This window comes from Lepidochelys olivacea, assembly GCF_965140295.1.
Source record: "Lepidochelys olivacea isolate rLepOli2 genome assembly, chromosome: 2".
In the NCBI taxonomy this organism is placed as follows: Eukaryota; Metazoa; Chordata; order Testudines; family Cheloniidae; genus Lepidochelys; species Lepidochelys olivacea.
In genome coordinates, this window is record NC_140412.1 from 130419799 (window position 1) to 130447251 (window position 27453).

General features: G+C 41.6%; 1 long non-coding RNA gene across 1 annotated transcript in view; it reads left to right on the forward strand.

The window, feature by feature from the left end:
- Nucleotides 1–26976, forward strand: part of LOC311515191 — a 53940-nt gene extending 26964 nt beyond the window's left edge. The window contains exons 2-4 of the long non-coding RNA XR_014710078.1: nt 408–522; nt 13134–13246; nt 26935–26976. This is a non-coding gene — a long non-coding RNA (uncharacterized lncRNA). The remainder of the gene's footprint in view (nt 1–407; nt 523–13133; nt 13247–26934) is intronic.
- The last annotated feature ends 477 nt before the right edge of the window (nt 26977–27453 follow it).

The window sequence follows — 27453 nt, forward strand, 5'->3', positions numbered from 1 at the left end:
GTGGCCAATCATTCCTCACCAACATTAAAGCACTAAAGATGTTGGAGTGTGTTGCCTTTTACAGCCAATTTTTATCAATTTATGAGCCCTTAAATTTCTGTACAACCTAATGGATTAAAGCATTAGTGATGGGTACAGTGCATGGTACCTTGGCTGCCTCTGGAGACCTGCTGCCATGGTTGTATATTTCACTGGGAGATGGCTGAAGCAATGTATTGTTTACCATGGAATTCCAGTGGACATGGCACACAGATATTAAAGAGGTAAGTGACATAAATACCACAGAAACAAAGAGATACAGCTGTTTAATCAATGTTTCATTGTTTGACATTTGAAAACAAAAGGAGGGGAAGATTTGAGGCTTTTACTGCAGTGAAAAATCCTAACACTTGACTGACTTCTTACAGAGCATGAAGGCACTGTGTAGCAGGAAGATCACATGCTTCTCCTGATGTCTGGATCCATACAGCTGTCCAAGCATGGATTCTCTCTCTGTACTTGGCACCAAATTCATCTAAGCAGGTAAACAATCTGAGGTCCTTCCTTTTGGGTAACCAGCAGATTGTCCCCTTTATAGTTACCTTTTCTCGGAGGGCTCCAACTGTAGGCTTTGTTCTTCTAGACTGCTAGGTAAACGAACTAGCTCGATGCATTGCTGATAACAGCTTGTTCCTTGAACAAAACTGTACAGATAAGAATCCCAGGACATTCTTGTTCAGGTGAATGCAAACTGTCTCTTTCCTGTTTACACAGACTCTTATCTCCTTGCTGTGTGCCCCCTAGTGGCCACATTGAATTGTAGCTCTAAACAGTCACAATTAACTCCACAGAGCTGAGAGGTCACACTCATGTACCTTCACCCTGCTGAAGCTTCCCTGGGTTTCCTAATGTAGCTCTTCCTGACCCTATGTCATGCTGCTGCTGGACCACTGGGACATGTTGGCTGGAAAAAAAAATATGGCCCTGCAATAAAATAATTTCCTTCATTGCTACTGATAGTCCCAGGTAGAGGGCAACACTGTGAGGGGGTGGAGGAAGAGACCCCATGGTAGAGGGCCCAGGAAAGTGGCATTCCTTACCATCTGAGTTCAGAAGAAGCTTGATCTCAATGCCTTTGTTGGTGAGGGGCAACACAATCGTGCTCATAAAAGACCCTGTAAGGCATTCCTGGAAGATGGCCACTGAAGAGACCCTGCCAGGATTTTTCACAGCTATGATAAGGGAAGTGAAGAATGTAGGCCACATTTTTGAGTAAAATTTGATGAGAATCTTTATGTAACCATTATCTGGATATTACAATGACAGGTGCATCAGGTAGAGAGAATTCAGATTTACTTATAAGTGTATATTAAATAGCAGTGGAAATGACTGAAAGGTTTTTAAATGAAAAATAGCCATGGGTTGTAACTAGAATCCTTACACTATAGATGAAGCAAGAAAGTTCAGTCTGCAATTCACAGGTGAATGTCGAAGACGGAGAGAGGTTCCTAGCAAACTTGAAATGGTGTCAGCAGAGAAAGAAGTCTCTTGCTTTTGGAACAACTTGTTGACAAGTGGTAGTCAGGTGTGACCGTCACAAGTACCTTCAATTTGTTCCAAGTACATGTTTTTCTGTCTGCTCTCAATGGTAGCTAATTAAAACATGATAGTTATGCATATTATGAAAAGTGAGACAGCAGTTAGATCAAGATTGGTGTGTTTTGTGGGTTCTATCTTGCAAGGTGCTGACCACCACAGCCCCAATCTAATCAGTGGTCTTACTGATTTTAATGAGACTGCTTTTCATGCGGCTGGATTACAGGATTGGAGTCAGAGTGTTCTGCACATTGCAGAACTGAGTATTCTAAACTTTGGGAACAGATGGAATTGACTGATGAGATACTGATGTTTGTTTTTGATTTAAAATAACTCAGTATTAAAATGTTTATTAATATGTTTAAGCGAATGCTTAAATTAAAAGAAGACAGGAAAATGCGTATGTCTACAAAAACTTGCCAGACAGCCAAGAAAGAACTCTTACCCTCACTTCATTCCCATTTATGCTGTCTGTTTTTATATATTTAGTAACAAGGCCATAATTGCTTTTGCTTCTTATATCACTAAAAAGTGATATTTTATAAGCAGGCCTACACATTCACTAAAAGCAACATTACCATACCCTACTCTCCCCCTGCCCAATCTTCTGTAGTGTGTGAGACTCTGAAACCAAAGACATTTGTCCCCTAACTCTTTTACTTTTAAAGAATTTAAAGATCTTATACATATGTTCATCAACCAAAATATGAAGTTAGGTTTCACCATATGACTGATATAGCAGTATTTGGTGATGCAGACAAATTTTATTTCCATTTCTTGTCACTTGAACTTTTAATGTGATTACCATTATTGATAGCAATATGGAAGTGTTGCTTTGATAATTCTGTATGTGTCATATTTGCTATATATACTGACTTAACATTTGAATTTTTCACAAAAAAAAAAAAACACTTGAAGTCTGAATCAAGCCATGACAACCTTGGTATAGGGCATTTCCTGGAGGCTAATGGTAATCTGGGAGCACTCAATAGTTTGGAGCCATTAACTCCAGCTGCTGATTAATTTCCAGGAAATGATCTTTGCCCTATACTAAGGTAGTCGGATATTATAAACTGGAAATGAAGAAAAACATAAATGTAGTTTGAATCAGTAAATATACACAAGACATTTCTAGAGAATACTAATATCCTGGACACTCGCTAAATAGTTTTAATTATCCATTAAATTTATCACTTAATGGCTTCTGCCCTTCTGATGGTTTCCACAGCAACTGATTTTCTAAGAAAGGTTGCCATGTTAGCCCTTCTTATATTTGTCTTTTTCTGAGGCTGACACCTTAAGGTTTTTAGTATGTAAGGCAGGAATGTGTATATGCGAGCTTCTGCTCAGATTATATTTTATTACATCACAGTACGAACACAAGGCTATTATCACTATCTGGAGTAGTTCATGACCATGAGTGCCAACCTGAGGGCAGATTGTCAAAAATGGGTGGTAAATTCGATACATTTCACCAACCTAGTAACAAGTGTGAATTCCTGAAGCACCGTAACAATCTTACCATAGAGCCACAGACAGTCCCCTTGAGCACTCCAGTCTATTTTACCACCCAGACAAGTTGGACTCAGTGATAGTTGGTTGCCATATACCAAAGATCACAAAAGATTCAGGTTGCTTCCAGTCGCAAGAGATCAGTCACTTACCCCAGATCACTTTTTGTACCTTTGACCTCAAACCAAAGATGATGCTTATGGCCAATCCTGTAGTAAACTATCTAAGGATTATATTAACTTGGAAAAATAAATGAGTTATGTACAGGTTAACACCGGCAACATATATACACAAATGAGTTACAGTCTGTGGTTCAAATAGGTGATAGATTTAGTAATCTATGAGCACTGAATGTCTTTTAGAGCTAAACCAGGTTGAGCCTGGGGATCTCTGCTTTTGTTTCCAAGCTCCAGCCCTGAGAGAGTCCAAACAGCAAAGAGAGAACATTTTCTTTTGTCTATGTTTTATACCTTTCTTCCAGCGTTCAAGCTCATGGGACAGGCTTTCTTGCATGTAGCACCTTCATGGGTGTGAAAGGGCCATTAACCCAGTCTTTGCATCATGATGTTCCACAATGGCCCATTTAGTTTAGATAATCATTGATGGGCAGTGGAATCATTCCTCTCTGGTTTCAGAAGTTAGGAGCAGACATTTTTTAAACAATTATAAAGCAAAACTTTATAGCATGGGAGACAGACATTACAAATAAGATTAATGCATGCAGTGATTTATAAGCATTTTAGAGTCTAAACACTGAACATATCCTTACAAGTCTAACACCTATCTGGAGCAATACTAACATACAGGTGAAGTAGTTTGGTTTTCAGCTATGAATCTATCAGTGCTCAGCTGATGCCTACAGCCTTGGCAAGTGCTGCCACCTGGCCTATAAGTGTCATAATCACCTCATTTGCCGAATTCAGTGTCCTGATGCTCACACCCATGTTCCCTCTTTGCCAATTGGTAATAAAATGCTGGGGCCTTGCAAGTTGGCATGCTAGTACAGTAGAGGCCAGTGATGGAGTGTTTGCATATATTCTAAGCATAACTTTTTGCATACACCTGACCTGGAACAGAGGACATTGCAGACAACACACATGCTGTCATCCACATGTGCCAGAAAACTCACCCCACATACCGGTGCCTGTTTCTTGGGAAGCTGATCTGTCCCAATTATCATCAAGACAAATCCTAAAGGAGGTATGTGACCTCCTTGTAAATCAAGAGTCACTCAGATCTCTCTCTGGCAAGCTGGTTGCATGATTGCCAGTGATGGACAAATTGAATATAAATCTTGTTGTGCCACCAGAGATTTTCACACCTACATGATCGCCAATTGTGCAGTGTATTCCTTGGTGTACACACTTTGGAATTTGTTGGTCTTCCATTCTTATAATAAGTGCATATCAAAAAAGCTGCTGAAATCAAACCAATGCTGATGGTAGTGGTTACTGGATTCAGCTTTGAATATCCTCATTTCTGACCTTATCCTGGCACTGGATATGTAGTAGTTGACAGTGAGAATCAGGAACATCAATCCAGTGTTCTTCAGCCTTCCTCAGTGCCCACATTTCACTTCTGTACAAAGAGTTGGTATAACTGTTGTTCTATAGCTCTTTAGCTTTGTAGCAAGCTTCATACCACAATGTCCCCACAGAGCCTGATGAAAGGCCCAGAATACGGCAACAGCTGCTTATATAAGAACAAAAAGAAAAGGAGTACTTGTGGCACCTTAGAGACTAACCAATTTATTTGAGCATAAGCTTAAGGTGCCACAAGTACTCCTTTTCTTTTTGCGAATACAGACTAACACGGCTGTTACTCTGAAACCTATATAAGAACAGATCTTTGAATTGCCTATGGCCATTGAAGCATTCGAGACTGAAGTCTCGCTCCCTCTGTCATTTCATGAGTGGATTTCAAGTCATCAGTGCAGACTGCTACAGCTCAGCGCTGGGGCCTCAGCTCTTTAAACATCATCCAAGGATCAGTGGGGAGACGCTCAGGGCAGTTGGAGCTGAGAAAAAAGCAACGCTACAACTTGAGTCTTTAAAGAGACGTTTGCCAAGAGCAATCCCTCTTCCATTTGAAAAGGGGCAGAAAATGCCAGTAGAACTACCACTTTTGAAGCAAGAGGAGATCCCAACCACAATCCATAAGCTGCTACCAACTAGCAGTTTTCTCCCTGTTTTACTTTCTCTGTTTGCCACAGCTTCTCTATTGACATAACAAAATTAACAATATAAACAATGTACTTGTTTCTTTGAGAACTAAAAACTTTCTTTCAAATTGGGAGAACTCATAAGACTGTATTACAGTGCCATCTGCTAACTTCTGCCATAACAGCTGTGCTGTAACGTGTTTTGGTTGGGGATGAATGGGTCAGATTCTATTTTAGACCTTACATTGGTGGAAATAAGTAACTTGACCACAGCTTTGCCTAATCCAGTTATATCTGATGTCCTCTCTGCTTCCCCTATGGAATAGTGTTAAGTGTCCTTGCTTTTTCAATATCCAGTGACCAATACTCACCCAAACCGTTCTTTAAATAAGGAAATTCATGCATCACTTAACTTACATTTGGTCCATTGCAACTATCCAGCTGATATGTAGGTGCATTACCTAGCAAAATGGGGGCCTCATCTAACTGAAGCCTTTAGGCACTACTGCAATAGAAATGGTAATTGCAACTGGCTGTCAATGAAACAAAAAAGAAAATCACCAACAAATGCACCACAACAGTTACTTCAGGTCAGGTACTTCTCCATACAGACATCAGACTACCCAAACACACACTAACTGCTCATCACCATAATAAATGCCTTTTTAATGTTTCCAGTGTACAACCAGCCATGCTCAGGCTGCAGATAATTTTAGATTAGACTTGTGACAATGTACAATGTCTATTGGTATAGCTAATTTAAATGTTAAGGTTTAGATTAATATATTAAATCTGAGGTTGAATGGAGCATGTATGTTAAAATTAAAAATGGAGTTTGTAACAGAAGAGTCTGTTTGCTTGTATTGTATTTGGGTGCCTGAATGTTAATGATGTACCTGGGCAATTTTAAGTCTAAATTTACAAAAACACATAAGGGGACGACACATGAGAATACTGCAACCCATTTCTAGAATGAACATCAGCATACTGCAAGGGGAGCTGGGGATTCCTTGACCAAGGACCACACAGGAAAAAGTGCGGTGAGATTGTTGTCTACAGCATGCTAAGATGAACTCTGCTTTTAAGGCCTCAGAGGAACGATCCTCACTCTGAACTGTGCACTGTCTACAGCACCATGAAAAGTTGAAAGGCTGTGAAGACCCTGCAAGGATTTGAAGAGGGGTTTCTAGGAGTCTCCCTAAACCACTAAACCATACGAGAAAGTTCTCCAACAAAACTTGCTTATGATAATTAATAATATGAGTTGGCTGTACGGTGAGGTGTTGTATACTAAATTATAAGGCTTGTGTATAATAAATAATCCCATTCATATTTTTGAGGTGACTTCTTGTTGTCATATGACTAAAATTGCTGTTACTCATTTGGAAGCGCAGTACTGACAGCAATATGAAAATATATAACTGTAGGCGGAAGGTCTGGTGAGCAGCTGGCTTAATGGTCATCTTGTGGCCTTGCAGGTTTTGCCCCTCTAGTCATTCCAGAGTGAACTTCAGCTCCAGCCTCAATCCCCTGCTTGTGCTCTGATTGTTCCCCAAGGGGGCAAAATAGGGGGACCTCCACCCACCCACACTACCAATCCTGACCCTAGTGGTCTCTCCGTGTCCAGCCCAGTTTCTGAGCTACCCGATATTGTTATATGCAGGTCAATTCTTACCAGTCTGAAGCTCCTCAGTTTGGGGCAAGATGACAGATTTAGTAGACTCTTCTCAGTGTCCAGTTCATTTAGTCAATCTCTCTCAGGACTTTCAACTCCCAAAGATGGCTGGGGAGCCCAAGTCTCTGACACGAGAGCAGAGTTTGCAGAGCTGTTGCCACTCCTTGCACAGCTGTCAACATCACCTTTGCTTCTTGTTGCCACATGCAGCTCATTCAACCCCTTCTCCTGGGTGACTAGGGTCATTTTAAATTGTTCCTTCACTGAGAAAATACCTTGCACCCTTGAGGGACCGGGCCTTACTAGCACAGCGTTGCTCTACTTCCCACCCTGGTTCAGAGTGGAGCCTTTAGACCCTATCACAATAACAAAATCATTGTGCTGATTTGAAATGTTAAAGCCACTCTCAGAACATTTAAGTCAGTGTTTCTCAAATGCAACCACGCGTGCAGCCACCAGGGACTTTTCTTGCAGCCATAGCCTTCTGGACTGTGACTGGGGGAGAGGGGAATAAAGTAGCGGCCCTTCCCCCTCCCTGTTGCTCCTGGATGCACCGCCTTGGTGTTGGTTGCTGGGGCCACCAGCAGGAGTTGGACCCTGCCCTCTTCTGGACTCACCTGGGGCACAGTGCTGGAGGAGCAGGCAGCCAGTGAGTTCCCCACCTTCCCTGGGGTAATGGGGCTCAGGCTTTGGGCTTCAGCCCTGGAGTGGCAGGGCAGCAGGCTCTGGCTGTGGGGCTTGGGGCTCCAGCCCCAGGCTCCAGTTGCATGCCTTCAGGATCCAGCCCCAGGCCCCGTCTCCTTGCCATGGGGCTTTGTGCTCTGGCTATGGGGCTTCAGGCTCCAGCTCCCTGCTCCCTCCTTGGTCCCCCACCCACCTGCCCCCATTGTCCCTGGCACCTACTGCCTTCCCCGACCCCCACGTCCAGGGCTTAATTTGTCTCCATGCTTGCCAGGACTGCTGTGAAAAGTAATACTTCTATGTTTGTTAATATCACTTTTCACAACAGACTTACTAACTAGCAGTAAATTAAAATTATTTAGAAATGTATATGTCCATATCTATTTGATTTTCCTGAAGCTAATTAAGTATTTTAGGAAAAAGCGTGAGAGCGGCCACCAGCAAGAGTTGGTGACCCCACACTGAGGCCACCAAAAAATTTGTCCTGAGAACCACTGATCTAAGACACAGTAATGATATGTCAAGGCACAGAGGGAAATATCTTGCAATTCAAAATTAGGCTAGTCAAAGTATTAGCTCAATATGTGAAACTTGACTTTAATGCCATAACAAAGATAACACCTTCATTTTGGTGGTGAAAGACAGTGAAGCATATTCTGTACAGTGCCAGAGTTAACTGTTTTAAGCGGGTCAGAATGAACTGTAATATCTAATAACTGAGATTTTTCAAATGTTAGATTTACTGCTACCTCCTTGTTGTGTGCCACGTTCAAGAACTTGATGAGACAACCATTTTCCAGAAAGGAAGGAAAATAAAATCTAGCTGTAATATAGACAGAGACTTTAAGCTGGCATCACTACTACATAATGTGATTTAGTGTGCCCAGTGAGCCCCGCAGGAGGGGTAGAAAGCTTGGTGGGGTACAAGACTTGTCTACTAGCACTTTGAGCTGTGGGGACCTAATCATTGGTGGTCTTAAATGTTGTGCACTCTAATAGAAAACTCATTAATTATTAGGGCGGTAGCCATGTTAGTCTGTATCCACAAAAACAGCAAGGAGTCCAGTGGCATCTTAAAGACTAACAGATTTATTTGAGCATAAGCTTTCGTGGGTAAAAACCTCACTTCTTCAGATGCATGGAGTGAAAATTACAGATGCAGACGTAAATATACTGGCACATGAAGAGAAGGGAGTTACCTCACAAGTGGAGAACCAGTGCTGACAGGGCCAATTTGATCAGGGTGGATGTAGTCCACTCCCCACAATAGATGAGGAGGTGTCAATTCCAGGAGAGGCAAAGCTGCTTCTGTAATGAGCCAGCCACTCCCAGTCCCTATTCAAGCCCAAATTAACACCTTTGGAAGAGGACTACATGCACCCTGATTGAATTTAAGTATCTTCCTAAGGTCCAGAAGCAAAGCAAGGTTCAGATAGTGGGTCAACTTTGTTATATGTAACCTATTTAAGAGGCCATGGATTTATATCTCCTAGCCCTGCAGAGCTACAGATAGGAGCTTTTTTTAAATTGTAAAATTTCACTATAGACAAGGCAAAGGGTGGGAGAAAGGAAGTATATTTCATTTTTCAGATGGGCAGCTGAGTCATATATGTGTTATGACATGCCTGCGGTCATGCATGAATATGAATCAGAACCAAAAGATGAACACAGGTCTCTGGAGTCCCAATCCAGTGCCTTATCCACAGGACCAATCTTCCTGCTAGTTGCAAAATAGCTTCTGTAATGGATGTGGCATGTGCAGAGTACATGATGGTATAGAATATGGGCTTTATTGGTGCTCATTTTGCAACAGCTACCAAATTTGTTTGTGGCCTCTGGAATAATGCAACCATGTTAAGCTTGCACCAGAAATGTAGGCATACCCCCTCTACTATGTATTTTCACTATATAGACACGTAAACAAGTCTGCCTCCTGGAACACTTAGTGAAATGCTTGTCACCAGACCACTAGCTAACAGATAACACTAATACCCCTCACAGTTTGCTGTAGAAACCCCTCTGGAGAAGTGGGCCCCCTACTGGCACACTTCCTGTATAATTGTCACAGGCTTGGAATCAATCCTCCTCACACCAGATCTTACAGGATCTGTCACACAGGTATCTGCAGTCAGATGCCTGATCCTACAGAGAGTTTTCAGTTCAGGCTAAATTATTTACCATAAGATTTATATCCCAAAAGGATGATATTGAAACTTTGATACAACTGTAGAAATAAGCCAATTGGTGCTACAGGAATCTTATCCGGTCTTCATTGGTTTAGTAGGGTGTTGGCTCAGTGCACTGAGCTCCCAGGGAAAATGGAATCCAGTGCAGTGGGTAGGTCTTAAAAACAACAATATATTGACCCCTTGCCTTAAGGACCCATTACACTTCCATTACACTGTAAAGAGGTGCAAAGAGGTCTCAGTGTAATTGAGAATCAAGTCTTCTGTATTTGACAAGAATTCCCAGAAGATCAAATGTGATCATCAGCAAATCCTTCTGGTTCTCTTGCATGTTGTCAACAAGGAAGCCCAAGAAGATAATTAGATTGACTCAGACTGACTGTAGGGAAAACCAGCAGAGTAGGGAATTAGATGGTACTGTTCTCAATGGTCCTTTGTTAACTTTTGCCATCATATCTGGAGTAATGGGAAAGGGGAAAGAGGTCATGGGAGAATACTCACCATAGTAAGAATGTATCTTTCCTGCAGGAACAGGTGATAAATCAAATGTACGATAAATTGTGATATTCCTTGAGGGCAAAACCACCTCCTTTCTGTATGTCAGATGTCTCTGAATATGGTACTCCATGAAGTTCTGAGGCCAGTGTGAATGTTGTTATATGCCGACACTGGTGTAACAAATGACCATTATCACCCTTCCAGAGTTAATCAGATTTTGGATTCAGGCATGAGGCCAATTAAAAACCTTTAGTGTCCTATGTTTCATGCTGTGCTACGGCTATGAAGCCATCCAGTTGACTGTCAGAACAAGCTTTTCCTGTTATATGTTCTGAATGAAAAAACATATGACAGACAGCTACAGCAGACTGATAGAGCATACAAATCAATAAGAACAGATTGCGACAATCAAGCAGTGCGAATGGTGATAAATTACTGTAAACAATAAAAAATGCCATCGTCTTAAGTAAGAATTCTTACTTATACCTGGGATTCATACATTTAAAATGTTCATGTATTGATACTACACCGGGATACTGATTTGTAATTCAAGTAAAAAAAAAAATCTTATATGCAAATCAGTTCTTTGAATTGCAGATGCTTATGTGCCCTTATCAGAGATAACGAGACCTCATGCTGATAATAGTTAACTGTGCCAAAAATAAATATGAATGTAACTGCAGTGGGGTTCCATTGTGATCTATCATTGAAACTGAGGTATTTTAATTGTTCATTGATTAGATTCCATTAGTTTGTAAGGACTCAAAAGAAGCAGTTTAGTGGAGTTGATATAGTTATTGTTCACTTGGCAAGCTTTATTCATTAAGTAAATTAGAAGCTGAATTGACTTTTGATGACACATAATTGGTTTATCTCAATGACTCACTGAAAAATGAAAGTAAAACTAATGGTAAGTGTTCTGGAACAATCTTGGTAACATTATACAAGATCATTGGATTTCAGCGATCAGTTTTCTTCAGGACAATTTTCAAAATTTGCCATTTGTTTTCTGAATATTTCTTGATTATTTTTAAATATTTCTGTACTTAAAATATGCCAGCTGTGAATACACTAAAGAGATTACTTTTGCTACTGAGTCTACCATAAAGAAGAGACCACAGTCAACTGCACTCAGTGCTCAAACTGGAGATGGAGGAAGTAAAACTAGTCCCTCAATCTGAGTGTCAGATCACTCTGAAGAGACACTTCTCCACTTGCACCTCCAATGACCAACTGCCCCCCCACACCCCCTGCATCTTCATCTCACTACTCCTACTGCTACCACCAATTTGGAATGACAGCACAGCAAAATGTAAGAAAATGATTAGATAAGACTTATACTTCATAAGAACTATTCTTGCTGATTTTTCTTTCCTTTCCATTTTTGTGTGTCTGACTTTCTCTACAAAAAAAGTAATATTTTAAAATAATAATAAACTGTTACCTATTGATTTCTCTGCTTTTAAGGTGCTAGTTTCTTAGTCTTTAGTTTACAGATGAGGAAATTGTGGCAGAGAATTGTAAATTCCTTAGATCAGAGTGAGCCAGTGGCAGACCTAGGAACAGAACCCTGCAGTCTTGAATGGCTGTTCTGAGGCCTGTGTTTCTATCCCTTACGTGTCTCCTCCTTGTGTGCCACTCCTGTACACAAGTGCAATAGCTGAAATCATCCAAGATGTTCTCTCACAGTTCCTAGATTTGTGTAGTTGGAGACTGGAGAAAGGCATTTTCCGTGAACAGCTCTCAGTTATGGAATTGACTCCTGCTATTGGTTTGAACGAATGTGAATTTCTTGACCACCTGGGGACATTGTGAAATCCACATATTTTTGTCAATCTAGTTGGGAACAACCCAGCCAAACTCATTAGTGGAGGGTGGAGGCATGTTTATTGTTGTGTATCTCACTGAGTTTGTACAAAACCATATTATCATCAGGGTATCTTTACAGTGTCTGAGAAGTAGTGGATTGAGTATGGGGCTAGGAATTAGGTTCTCCTTCTGATTCTGCCACCAAGTCACTCAGTGAGCTCAGACAAATCACTTAACTTCCCGTGGCTGAATGCCACCTCTGTAAAATGGATATAATGTGTATTCACCTTCAGAGTACTTGGATAACCACCAGTGTGAAGCACTGTGTAGTGTCATCAGGGACTTTGTATTTATAACATGATAGTAAACAAGAGTACCACTACTCCATTACCTGCCACTATATTAACAATGACGGATAAGCCCATTAGCTGGGATGTTTCTGCTAAAATCTCTTCAATGGGACTCAGTGCAGCAGCAGGGGCCCCACTGGTGTGGAAGCTTGCAGGATCAGGAACTTAAGTTGTCGTTGTTAGGCTGACGCTTGTGTTGACTGCAGTGGTTCCTAACTTTTTTTGGTAGAGCTGGTTGAAATTTTTGTGTCAAAAGTAAGTTAAATGAAAAAAATGACTCTTGCATTAAACACATTTTTGCAGAAAAAAATCATTTTTGATTAAATATTTTTTCCATCTAAAAAAAAAAAATGTTCCTAGTAAAGGAAAAGAAACATTTATCTTTCCCCAAAACTTTCCACCAAAAGACTTGCCGGTCTTCAAACATCGCTATTCCTTGGATCTTATAATTTTCTTTAGGACTTTCTTAGATTATATAGAGATTCTGACCTGTGATTATGTTCTGCAGCTAAATTCTTTGGCAGGAGGGTAAGATTATGTAAGTTCTCTGGCCTGTGTATGCTTTTTGATACCCATTGGGTTTTTTTGGCAGGATGCTTTGTAGGCAGTTTTCCTTGCACTTTGTTGGCTAAATTGTTAACTATAGTTCTAACTTTATTTTCTCTCTCTCTCCATTTCTTTCATAGAAATAAGGTGATTGGATAAAGCTTACATGAGAAAGCAAGAATATGGAAGGGAGAAGAGATGTGGGGTGATTGAGGAGGGGAATGGAGAGATGGAAGAGGGCATCTTGAAGGAGGTGAGTGTAATAGAGTCCTTGGTGGGTTATGTGGCCTAGTGATTAATGCTCCTAATTCTCCCCCTGCCCCACCTCCTTGGTGGGTCAGTCTTCAGTCCTGGACCTCCTTTACTCAGAGGAGCAGTAAGGAATACAGATGGTTCAAGTTCCTCCTTTAATGGGGGCAGTGGTAGGGGAACCTGGATCTGCCCACTCCATTGGGCTCTGACCCAGGGCCCTGGAAGGGTCAACAGTATCTGCCCCCCAAAAGTGCCCTTGGAGTTATCCTCCATGGGTCACTTCCTACTTCTTCTTTTCTCTCCCTGCTTTCACTCCCAGATAAGGTAAAGAGAATAGAAAAGGGAACCAAACCATCAGCCCCAACTGGGAGCAGCATATAGCCTCAGCAGGAGCCTTCAGGAGAGGACTGTCCTCCTCCCCAGCCTCCTTTCTTTTGAGCTGGGTTGCTCCCTTTTCGACCCCTTCTCCAGGGGGAGCTTGCTCTGCCGGGGTGGAGGAGTGCAGTTTCCTGGCCCAGTACTGGCCTTCCGGGCCAGTGTGGTGATTGTATACTCCATCATGGTGGGGATCAGTGGGACAAAAACAAATGGCATGGTTAAGCTGGAAAGATCAGTTAATAGCAATATAGGTGGATAAGTTAATAGAAAATCATGGGCTACTTAAATAACATTCCAGTAAATCATTTGTTTTACTTTGTGAATCCTCAGCCAATTGGGTCACTCTTTGTTTTTAAACAAAAAAAGTAACAGCACACAAGTACTTTTTGTAAGTTTTGTATATTAATTTGGGGGCTTCAGTGGATGCAGACAGTAGAGTTCTCTCGATAGCATCAAGATTTTATTCATCCTCCCCCAAAGGCAATTTTAATTATTTTGTTAATTCAAAGTGTCTTGAAATCTCTTAACTTCCAAGGGCCAGTAACTACCCGTACTCATCCAGAATAGCACGATACTCCCCAAGTAGTATGCTCTCATTTGCTCCTGAAAACTGTTTTAAAACCAATGTTTAGGGGATGACTATGCTGCAAATACCTGCATTCATATGTAAACAAGGATAACATACCCTATCCATGACAAAATGACTTGCCCTAGTTATACAGCCTGAGTAACTGAATCAGGAACCAGAACCAAAACGTTGGACTTAGGTCACCTATCACAGACGATGAATTAGGAATGGTCAAAGAGAAAGCTGAAGAAAATGGTAAATTGATCTCAATCCATAGATTGAAATATATTTGCAAAGAAAGGTTTGGCCAGCTATGAATAAAGGGGGGGGGGGAACCCTGTAAAATAGCCCAATTGGTACCTCTCGGGAATTAACCACATGCACTCAGTTTGCATTTTATTTATTTCTTCTATCTGTGATTTTTTTCTCTCTCTTGCTTTAAGCCTTGGTTCAAAAAAGCACTTCAACAAGTGCCTGCAGTTAACTGTAACCTTAAATGCTTTGCTGAATAAAGGGCTTAGTCTTTCCAAATCACATGCCCAACAGAAGTTATGAATTATAGCCTAAGGGTGTCTATTTTAAGCACCCAAGGTTATAAGCAGGGTATTACAATATAAATACATATCAAGGTCTCCAAATTAAAACTCCAAAGCCTAGCTCAAAGCCCTGATCTTTTTTAATCAGCAGTCTAAGAGCTCTCTATTCCCTCCTGTGCTCCAGTTAGCTAAATGATATTGCTTAGATAAACACTATACCTATTCTGATTAGCTTCATGTTTATTCATGGAGTCAAAGAGTTTAGAGGTGGGGAAGAAACCTCCCAGGTCATCTAGTGCAACTCTTTGCCAATGCAGGATTGTTCCCAGTAGGATATTGCTAGGTGTTTTGTATGCTCCAGCTTCAAATGATTCAAACTGTGGGGCTTCTGCCACTTCCTGTAGGTTGCAGTGGTGTTCCCAAGGACAACTTTTACCCAGATTAATAGACTTTAATCTTTAAAAAAATGTGATGATACAGTTTGCATTTTCCTTTGCTCAATTTCTTTCTATTATACACAGACTAGCTAAAGCAATGGCCAAATGTCCTTATTAGGGTAGTTTTAGACTAGAGCTGGAGGTGTAATTTCCAGTTTGAGTTAACGTAACCATTCTCAATCTCATTGAGCTAACATGACACATATGGAAATGTTGCTATGATGGTGTGAGCCTGCCCAGGATTGTAGGCATATACTCGGGGCAGTTAGCCCCTCCTCCACTTGCTCTGCCTCGGCTACACTTTGATTTTTAGCCTGCCAGTTCGATCCGAGCTAGGCCTGGTTTACACTAGAAAATTAGGTCAGTGTAACTATGTTGCTCAGGGTTGTGAAAAATCCACACCTCTGAGGAACAAGTTAAGCCAACCTAAATCCTTTTGTAGACAGCACTGGGTTGATAGAAGAAGAGGGGGACTACCTTTGCCAATGGAAGAACTCCTCCCATTGGCATAGGTAGTGTCTACAACAAAGTGCTGGGTGACCTATAGAAAACACCCGAAAAATCTGGAATGCCAGCAGCAGCACTTTCTTTGGAAGATCCTCAACATAAAGTGGGAAGCTTGTTCCACTAATGTCGATGTCCTCACAGAGGCCAACATCTTCAGTGCTGAGGCCTTGATTATCCAGCACCAGCTGAGGTGGAGCAGGAACTGTGTGTGCATGCCTGATCTACGCTTAACAAAACAACTGCTGTACACCCAACTCACCAAAGGAGAAAGGAAATGGGGAGACCAAAAGACACCCTCAAGATAAACATCAAGAGATGTGGCATTGATACCTCACACTCAGAGACAGCAGCCCAGAATAGGGATAACTGGTGAAGACTTGTCTGAGAGGAAACGTCCACTTTTGAGGAAAATCTCCTTGCCCTGGTTGCAGCAATGCCAGAAAAGAAAGGAAAGACAACTGTCATGCAGCAATCGTGGCCCAATATAACGTCCCAAAGATATTGCAGGAAGTTGCTCTGTCTGCCATAGTAGCATCATTACTGATCATATTTTATGTAATCAATTACAGGAGCTATGTAAATGAAATCTCAGTCTTGACTGAGCATCTGAAAGGATCAAGATAGTGAAAGAGTAAATATATCTATTAGGAGAAACTTTTCATTTTACATTTTATCAGTTTAATAGATCTTTAATGGAGCTGACTTTTCTGATCTTATATTTATCAGTATTGTGTACTGCATATATATAATACCATTCAGTGCATAAATATGAACGTGAAGATCATAGAATATCAGGGTTGGAAGGGACCTCAGAAGGTTATCTAGTCCAACCCCCTGCTCAAAGCAGGACCAATCCCCACTTTTTGCCCCAAATGGCCCCCTCAAGAATTGAACTCACAACCCTGGGTTTAGCAGGCCAATACTCAAACCACTGAGCTATCCCTTCCCCCAAAAGTGTAGTGGCAGAGGGGGGATTCGAACCCACACCCCCAAAGAGACTGGAGCCTTAATACAGCGCCTTAGACCACTCGGCCATGCTACCTACCTACCTATAAGATAAAAGAGAGAAGCTGAACATTTTATCTTAAATAGGGAAAACAAACAAAAAACAAAAACAAACCTTTGTTTTATTTTATCTGCATTTTGATGAATTGAGGCGAAGTCGATGTAACCCTGACAGTTGCCTGGCCATGACTTTTTTCCCCCTTTATTGTGTACAGAATTGCAAGTCATGGCTTTCAGGTTATGCAGAAGGCCAAAGTAGATTATCATAATGACCTCTTTGAGCCTTAAAATCTTGAGTCCTCTACTGAGAAATGTATAGATGGACTCTTGACCTATTAGGAATCCACAGGGATCTGCCCAGCTGTTTCCCAGTGCAGGATCAGAGTCTAACAAAGGCATATCCCTTTTCAGTTAAAGAGAACTACAAAGTCCATGGTGTGTCTCTTTTATCTCACCTCTTTCAGTAAAAAATATCTTGAAGCTTGTCATTTCTGGCACAAGCAATTGTTCTGTAATGAAAGTTTTATTATATATACAAACAATACAAATATTTGTCCACAACAATATATAATTCATACATATTTTGAATAGTGTGACTGGTGACGGGATGAAGGGTTTTTTTTGTTTGTTTGTTTGTTTGTTTTTTAATGTAATGAACCAGAAGTATACATAACTGTTATGAATGAAAACTGGTCACTCTGCATATACCCACATCTTAAAGGTGGGAACATTAATATTTCACTTAGTATTAAAATGTAGAAAAATGTTACTTTTCTTGAGGATATATTTCTTTTTTTTTAAAGACGTTTGCATGAAAACCAGGATCTCCGGCATCTTTGTTGATGGTTCATCTGCTCCAGTTGGTTATTCTTAATCATGAACTTCTATTAGTTCCTCTTGTGTTTTGTACGGCCACACACTTGCATGTTAATTTTAATGTACGGGTTGTTTCACTGTACATTACAATTTTGTAGAACTTATGATTAGCTCCACATCTTGGGCTTTAATTCAGTGAAATATTTAAGCACATGCTTAAAGTTAAGCTTGTGGCTCAGTGTTTTGCTGAACTGCGGTGCTAGAAAAGATAGACAGGAATTTGGAAACAAGCTGTATGCAATGTGCAATGACAGATCAGGAAAAGGTTGGGGTTTTTTATTTGTTTGTTTGTTTTAAAATAGTCCTCATGCTCTCTCCAAAGTGGCTCTTTGTTAGTACCTTTCAACATGTGTGGATTAACAATCTGGGTGTTTCATGCTGTCCCCATAGAAGTCAACAACAAAACTCCCATTGATTTTAATTGTTCATGACTGGATCTTTCCTTGTTGTGTGGGGATTCTGAGCTGGTTAAGACTAATACCTTTCACATGCTTACCACCTCCTCTTGATATATTTGACTTGGGAATTAACACATTACAAAGCATCCATACTCTGTGCACTCAAGACTGCCTACTTGTGTGTCAGTTTGGTTTTCTTGTATCCTGATATACTGGTTCCACTCCATGCTGTTTGCTTGTATGTAGCCTAATCAAATGGAGGCACATATATCAATGTTGAACTCTAAAGAATGATAGATCACAACAATGCCCCAGCTGAGAAATTAGCACAAAGTGACAGCAGACTGAAAAGCCAGAATCCAGAAGCAATATCATGTTTTGTATTGTACTGTCCTTATTCAGGTTGGTGGACATTTACACAAGTAGTCATGAGAGCCAGTGACCAACGTAAGTAAAGGTTGCACAGGCTAGCGCTAATAGGAAGAAACTAGAATTAAAGCGTTCTCTAAAGTTAAGGACTTTCATTTGAGGAAAGATGAGCTTTAAAGATACTCTCCCAAAAATACAATAATAGTTGTAAATACAATAAATGCATGGAATGCATTACCAAGAGCAAAACACAGTTCCTATAACAGGGAAGGAAAAGAGAAATTGTATGCAGTTGTAAGTAAGAGACAAACAACAAGAAAAAGAAAACTCATTGATATGTTTCCCTAGAAGATAAGGGGAATTAACTAGCAATACATACCTATAGACTGACAGAGCTGTGTAAAGCTTTCAAATTAAAAAAAAATGTCCTTTTAAAGGAATTGTAACTTCAAGAAAATAAAAGTGAAAGGAAGTGAATAAGATATCTAGTCAGCATGAAAGGAAATAGAAAGACAACCAGTTCATCCAAATCTTGGCTAATATGAGAAAATGTTTTGTGAGAATGAGGTATCTGATGATTAAATAGGGCAGGAAGAATACTGAAAATAAGGATTCCAACTAATTGGAGAGAGAGTGCATTAGCTTCAGTTTCCAAACAGAAAAAAGTGAGTCTCATGCTGTTGCTGTCAGTAGTTGGGCATTTCATTGTCTGAACAGTGTATGACAATGTTGAAAATAACAGTAAACCATCAATGTAAATTAGAGAAAAAGTGAATACACCGCTGCTCTATAAAAAGTTCCTTTTTTATCTTTTCAGTTGTGAGACTTCTCAGACCTTATCTGCATAGTCTGACAGCTAACTGAAGGGAGAGATAAGAGATGAATACAAATAATATCTCCTTCCCTAACATAGCACAGATATCAAAAATACTTTTGGTCCAAAGTGAAGAAAAGGTCGAATGCTTTAATGCTGGTACTTGGGAGGGTATCAGCACTTTACCTGCTGTCAGTTTTTATTGTAGTAATACAGAAATTAGGATATGTGGCGCAAAGAGATTATGTAAAGAAAAATACTGCATGTGAAAGATGATCTCATTGCATAGAATCAAATGTGCATTTGGTGTAATACTCCTTTTTCCCAGAGTGCATGTCTCTTAGGGGATTATCAGACTTTGGGGCAGAAAATTAACTATGAAAGACCATTCATTAGAATGCCTAGTTTTTGAGGTAGTCAAAAAAGTAGTCCTTTTCTGCAAACTAAAAATTCCCTTAAAGAAAGATGAATGGCATCATTTACCAGTAGATAAACTGCTATAGTTAACACATCTTGTCCCATGGTGATATCAGTGGAGATTAGTATTGTGACCATTTGCTAGACTTGCAAGAACACCTGAATAGTTAGTGTTCAATAAGTGTCACCACTAAAACAGTTTTGTTTTGGTTTCTAATGACCAGCAGCCAACATATTGTTTTCCCTGAAGCATAATAGAGATGGGTCTGAACCACACTACTGCATTCTGTCGAACTCTGGATCCAATCCAAATTCTGGTTCAGGCCAATCTATAAGATGCATCCAAACTGTAACAACAGATCAAACCATCTCAGAGTTGGGCACATTCAGGTACAAGTTCTAAAGCAGGATTCTCATCTCAGTTACATCAATTTTATGTCAGTGTAACTCTACTTATTGCAGTGGAGCTGCTCCTCTAATTTATGTCTGTGTATGTGGGAGGGAAGTGAGTGGCTTGCTGATTTTTATGTACTCCATTTGTCCTTTGCAGCTGCATACTTTCCCTTGATCCTAAAATATTTTTTTTTAATTTCTTTACTGAAAACATTTAGTAAGATACAAGCAGCAACATAATTAAACATAGTTATAGGTATTTAGCAAAACTCAGTATGGTGTTCCCTGGGCATGAAAATTAATTCTTTTTTCTTTTAGAAGCTAGTCAACTACATCTCCCCTTACGTGACTATAGCTGATAATGTTTTAATGCCCATAGGGCTCCTTTGTGGAGATAAAATAGTACAGAATATATTGAATTCAATCACTGAAACAAAAACAAAAAATCTTACTGCTGTGTTTGACTTGAGACAAATAAAACATCATACAAAGTTTTCCCTGGAGTAGTCTCATTAGAATGTTAATAATAAATATTCAGTGATTACTGTCCTTTCCTGAAATTGGAGTCCTGTGCTAAAGGGAGAACTGATAGATGAGATTAGTCTATTCGAACTGTGAAGGGGATAGCATAGAAGAGTCTGGCCTCCTTCCTGGGTTCAGATCTCAGCTCTGGCCAACAAACCATTCCCCAAAAAAAGTTTCTAAGCAATAAGTTTTTATTAAAAAATAACTATAAAAATATTTGTGCAAACAATATTGCAAATGTGAGTCCAGTGCAGTGTTTTCTTCAATGAGTCTTCTAGCAAAAAGCTTTAACCAATAAAATTGAGGACACCATTTCATTTCAGTGAAGAGGAAACTGTGAAGCATCATAATCTGTCTGAGGGATAACATAGGGACAGTCTAACAGAGTATTTGAACTTCTAGTAGGCTTTGGACATCCTACATGTCAAAACTTAGCACACATTTTGACCGATGATTTTGAGGATAAATCTTCTATCTAGGAACATGTGTGATGATCCACTATGTGGATCACTTATAAATCTCACAATAAATAGTCAGTGTATTTGACCTTTGCTCATAAAGAAGAGGAGGTGAAACCATTGCTGTATTTAAGTCCTGTTCAAGTCTGAAGCCTCACTGGAAGTGATCTAAGATACCGAAGAAAGCCAAATGCTGTGGGTGATGATTTTCCACCAGCTTCTCAATTACATTACTAAAGAAAGCGAGATATCAGACAGGTTGGTAAGTTAGTGTTGTTAATGGTAATGTTTTCTTAAGTAAGGTCTGGAGGGCCATTTGTTGAAGTGCTGTGGGTAGTTTACTCTCTTCTACTGAAGGAATCAATTCTGAAGCACTAAGAGGAGAGGGAAGTGATCAGGAACAGTCTTCATGGATTCACCAAGGGCAAGTCATGCCTGACTAATCTAATTGCCTTCTATGACGAGATAACTGGCTCTGTGGATGAAGGGAAAGTAGTGGACCTGTTGTTCCTTGACTTTAGCAAAGCTTTTGACACGATCTCCCACAGTATTCTTGCCAGCAAGTTAAAGAAGTATGGGCTGGATGAATGGACTATAAGGTGGATAGAAAGCTGGCTAGATTGTTGGGCTCACCGGGTAGTGATCAATGGCTCCATGTCTAGTTGGCAGCCGGTATCAAGTGGAGTGCCCCAAGGGTTGGTCCTGGGGCCGGTTTTGTTCAATATCTTCATAAATGATCTGGAGGATGGTGTGGATTGCACCCTCAGCAAGTTTGCAGATGACACTAAACAGGGAGGAGTGGTAGATAAGTTGGAGGGTAGGGATAGGATACAGAGGGACCTAGACAAATTGGAAAAGTGGGCCAAAAGAAATCTGATGAGGTTCAGCAAGGACAAATGCAGAGTCCTGCACTTAGGACGGAAGAATCCAATGCACTGCCACAGACTAGGGACCGAATGGCTCGGCAGCAGTTCTGCAGAAAAGGACCTAGGGGTTACAGTGGACGAGAAGCTGGATATGAGTCAACAGTGTGTCCTTGTTGCCAAGAAGGCCAATGGCATTTTGGGATGTAAAAGTAGGGGCATAGAGAGCAGATCGAGGGACGTGATCGTTCCCCTCTATTCGACATTGGTGAGGCCTCATCTGGAGTACTGTGTCCAGTTTTGGGCCCCACACTACAAGAAGGATGTGGAAAAATTGGAAAGAGTCCAGCGGAGGGCAACAAAAATGATTAGGGGACTGGAACACATGACTTATGAGGAGAGGCTGAGGGAACTGGGATTGTTTAGTCTACGGAAGAGAAGAATGAGGGGGGATTTGATAGCTGCTTTCAACTACCTGAAAGGGGGTTCCAAAGAGGATGGCTATAGATTGTTCTCAGTGATAGCAGATGACAGAACAAGGAGTAATGGTCTCAAGTTGCAGTGGGGGAAATTTAGGTTGGATATTAGGAAAAACTTTTTCACTAGGAGGGTGGTGAAACACTGGAATGCGTTACCTAGGGAGGTGGTGGAATCTTCTTCCCTAGAAGTTTTTAAGGTCAGGTTTGACAAAGCCCTGGCTGGGATGATTTAGTCGGGGATCCGTCCTGCTTTGAGCAGGGGGTTGGACTAGATGACCTCCTGAGGTCCCTTCCAACCCTGATATTCTATGATTCTATTATTCTAAGCACTAGCAATGTATCTGAGCATGGGCACAGGTACTCTCTATGCATCTTTACCAATCTTGCAGAACAAGGCTCCAACTCATATGCTGTAGTATTGGTAAAGGCAAGCTCTCTATGCCATAATTAGTCAGATTCCAAGGTTTTTTTCCTCCATTGCTGCTCCAGTCTTTTGCCACCTTGCTTCAACTGTTACAGGTAGGGTTGCCAGGTGTCAGGTTTTCAACTGGAAAGTCCAGTTTTAAGGGGACTGTATCGTCTCCAGTCAAAAGTATTGACCTGTCACCAAAAGTCCAGTTACCACAATTCCGATCTTGTGCCCCCTTCCCCCAGCAAGCCCAAGGCCCCTTTAGCCCCCAAGTGCTGGCCCCAGAGCTAGAGGCACCCCAGCTGCTATTCCTGGCCGAGTTGCACAGGCTGCTCCCGGGGCCGGGACAGACCAACCTCTGGGAACCTCCCCCGGCTGCAGGAAGCTCCAACCCTTCTTTCTTCCCCCTTTGCTCCACGCAAACTCTTTGCCTCAGACCCGCTGCTGGATGGAGCCTCCCCCTTCTCTTTATGGTGAGTTGAGCTTTGGGTGGGAGGTGGTTCAGGTAAAGGGCAAAGGTACCAGACCCTTGTGTGCTGGGAAGCTCAGAGTTGTTTTGCTTTGCTTGGGGGAGATTGCTAAAGGAAGCCCCTGCACTTTCAATCTGAAGCCATTCTATCGAAGTGGCACATAGGGCAGGGCATGGTGAAGAATGTAGGGCTGGAACCCCCTCAAGGCGCCTGGGCTCTGCCTTGGAACGCAAGTGCTGCAACAAATGGAAGGATTTGTTTGCTCTGAAGTGTTTGCTATGCTAATAATAGCAAGTCAAAGCCAGCTTCCCTTCTCCCCCAGTCCCGCATTCATCCCATTCGTTAGTATTTCCATTGCTGCTAGCGAGCTTGTTCTGGCTGTTTGATAGTGTATATGCGGGTAAGTATTTGGTGCAGAACATTTTGACCATAGCTGTAGTGTCCAGTTTTGAGAAATTTGAAAGTTGGCAACCCTAGTTACAGCTCTGCAAGGAACAAAATCAATACGTGGAGATTGTAGGGCGAATTAGGGGCCATTATACCAATGTTTACTCTAGCACCCTACCTACAATTCAAACACTGGTTCATTGCTAGGTCCATGTGTTGCTGTGGGATGACCTGGTGGCTCCCTAACGCTAAGGGTATGCCAGCACAGTGATTTCACTGTGCTTTCAAAGGAGAAAGGGGAAGGCTTTACCTTTGTCTGGAATATGTGTTGGTCAGAACGTGAAAAAGAGGTAGTTTTACTTTGCTCTCAAAGCTCAGGTCCGGCGACGGGGAGAGGGGCAAAGGGGGCAATTGCCCAGGGCCCCAGGTGATTTAAAAGGGCCCGGGGCCTTGGCCGCTGCCGATGTAGTAGAGGCAGCAGCTGGGTGCCCCAGGCCCTTTTAAATAGGCCAGGCGGGCCACAGGGCAGGGCTCCTAGGTGTGCGCAGGGTGGTACCGGTGGTGGCAAAGGCAGCCAGGTGGGCATGTGGAAAACCTGGCCATGCCGGAAAAGTGCACCCAGCAGTGCAGCTGGCAGCTGGCTGGGCACCAGGAGCACAGATGGCAGCAGCTCACTAGGCACCAGCCACCATAGGCGCAGCACCTGTGTCCGTGCGGCCTTGGGGTCCATTGACTGCTCTGTCCTGGGGCCCGGAATTGCTGTCGGTGGGCCTGCCAAAGCTGAAGATTAACTCCAAAATATTTGTTAGTGTGAATTAACATCACCACAGGTACTAAAGAAATTGATATGAGATTATTTTAAAGAATCCTTTTTGTGGTTACCGGGACAAACCATCCCAATGTGTAGAAAGAATAGTAAATATAGCAGGCGACCAGCTTGGCTTAACAGTGAAATCCTTGCTGATCTTAAACACAAAAAAGAGGCTTACAAGAAGTGGAAGATTGGACAAATGACCAGGGATGAGTATATAAATATTGCTCGGGCATGTAGGAATGAAATCAGGAAGGCTAAATCACACCTGGAGTTGCAGCTAGTGAGGGATGTTAAGAGTAACAAGAAGGGTTTCTTCAGGTACGTTGGCAACAAGAAGAAAGCCAAGGAAAGTGTGGGCCCCTTAATGAATGAGGGAGGCAACCTAGTGACAGAGGATGTGGAAAAAGCTCATGTACTCAATGCTTTTTTTGCCTCTGTCTTCACGAACAAGGTCAGCTCCCAGACTACTGCACTGGGCAGCACAGCATGGGGAGGAGGTGGCCAGCCCTCTGTGAAGGAAGAAGTGGTTCGGGACTATTTAGAAACACTGGATGTGCACAAGTCCATGGGGTCGGATGCGTTGCATCCGAGAGTGCTACAGGAATTGGTGGATGTATTGCAGAGTGATTGGCCATTATCTTTGAAAACTCATGGTGATCCGGGGAAGTCCCGGAAGACTGGAAAAAGGCTAATATAGTGCCAATCTTTAAAAAAAGAAAGAAGGAGGATCCTGGGAACTACAGGCCGGCCAGCCTCACCTCAGTCCCCGAAAAATCATGGAGCATGTCTTCAAGGAATCAATTCTGAAGCACTTAGAGGAGAGGAAAGTGATCACGAACAGTCAGCATGGATTCACCAAGGGCAAGTCATGCTTGACTAACCTAATTGCCTTCTATGATGAGATAACTAGTTCTGTGGATGAAGGGAAAGCAGTGGACGTGTTATTCCTCAACTTTAGCAAAGCTTTTGACACGGTCCCCCACAGTATTCTTGTCAGCAAGTTAAAGAAGTATGGGCTGGATGGATGCACTACAAGGCGGGTAGAAAGTTGGCTAGATTGTCGGGCTCAATGGGTAGTGATCAATGGCTCCATGTCTAGTTGGCAAATGGTATCTAGCGGAGTGCCCCAAGAGTCCGTCCTGGGGCCGGTTTTGTTCAATATCTTCATTAATGATCTGGAGGATGGTGTGGATTGCACCCTCAGCAAGTTTGCGGATGACACTAAACTGGGAGGAGTGGTAGATATGCTGGAGGGTAGGGATAGGATACAGAGGGACCTAGACAAATTGGAGGATTGGGCCAAAAGAAATCTGATGAGGTTCAACAAGGACAAGTGCAGAGTCCTGTACTTAGGACCGAAGAATCCAATGCACTGCTACAGACAAGGGACCGAATGGCTCGGCACCAGTTCTGCAGAAAAGGACTTAGGGGTTACAGTGGACGAGAAGCTGGATATGAGTCAACAGTGTGCCCTTGTTGCCAAGAAGGCCAATGGCATTTTGGGATGTATAAGTAGGGGCCAGCAGATCGAGGGACGTGATCGTTCCCCTCTATTTGACATTGGTGAGGCCTCATCTGGAGTACTGTGTCCAGTTTGGGGCTCCATACTACAAGAAGGATGTGGATAAATTGGAGAGAGTCCAGCGAAGGGCAACAAAAATGATTAGGGGTCTGGAACACATGATTTATGAGGAGAGGCTGAGGGAACTGAGATTGGTTAGTCTACGGAAGAGAAGAATGAGGGGGGATTTGATAGCTGCTTTTAACTACCTGAAAGGTGGATCCAAAGAGGACGGATCTAGACTATTCTCAGTGATAGCAGATGACAGAACAAGGAGTAATGGTCTCAAGTTGCAGTGGGGAGATTTAGGTTGGATATTAGGAAAAACGTTTTCACTAAGAGGGTGGTGAAACACTGGAATGCGTTACCTTGGAATCTCCTTCCTTAGAAGTTTTTAAGTTCAGGCTTGACAAAGCCCTGGCTGGGATGATTTAGTCGGGGATCGGTCCTGCTTTGAGCAGGGGGTTGGACTAGATGACCTCCAGAGGTCCCTTCCAACTCTGATATTCTATGATTCTATGATTCTAGCGGTAGATTTAAAGCTGTGCGTGTTTCCGAAGCCATGGATGCTCAATAATGCTCGCTGATAGTTTTGAGGATTGTGATCCTGCAACTGCCTGGACTTAATAATACTTTCCACTTAGATATTACTTTACAAAATCAGTTAGATATCATAACACCCCAATAAAACAGGTGAAAATCATTATATCCCTTATGCAGATGGGCAAGCCAATGCACAGAGAGGATTCAGCAATTTTTACTGAGGTCAGAAAGAATGTCAGTAAAGAGGATGAGAAGCTGCAACTCCTTGGTTCTATTCTCAGCACTGGCAAAGACACAATCACTAAGTTTTACACCCATGTAATTCAACTGTCACTCTGATTTTTCTCAGGCATAGCGGGGAAGAGGGTTTAACCTTCTTCCTCATTCAAACAAAGTTCTTTTTTCAAATGTCTGCATTTACTCACAATGAATTTAAAACCAGACAATAAAATGTGTTAGCTAATTCTTTTATTTTTTTTCAGAGCACCTGATCATCCTTGTGAAAGTGTTCATTCCACTCTTACTTTTTTCTTTTCCTTGGAACAGTTCTTGGATGGACAGATGAAATGATAGCATATCTCTGCTGATGTTTACTTGGGTTGTTTTAATCTTTTTCATAATAAAGATGAGTTACAATGAGCAGTCTTCAGTATCTGCTGTTCCTGAAACTACTCCTGGAATAATTTGTCTTCTGAGACTTGTGACTAACTGCTTCAACATGACAACAATCACAAGTGTGTATTTCCATTTTACAGTTTTATATGGGAACTAAATCTGTTCTGTGTAAACGAAGCAAAATAAAATCCATGTTTATGATCCTTGTAAAAAACTGAAGAGAAAAAAAAAACGAAAAAACCCAACAACAATAAAGTTGGCTTACAGCCAGATTACTTTGGTATGGAAGCATGCATAATATCTTAAATGCAAAATCTGCCCATTAGAACAGCACAGAAAGGTTCAAAAGTCAAAGGCTTGAGCTGCTTCTTAACATTGGTACATTC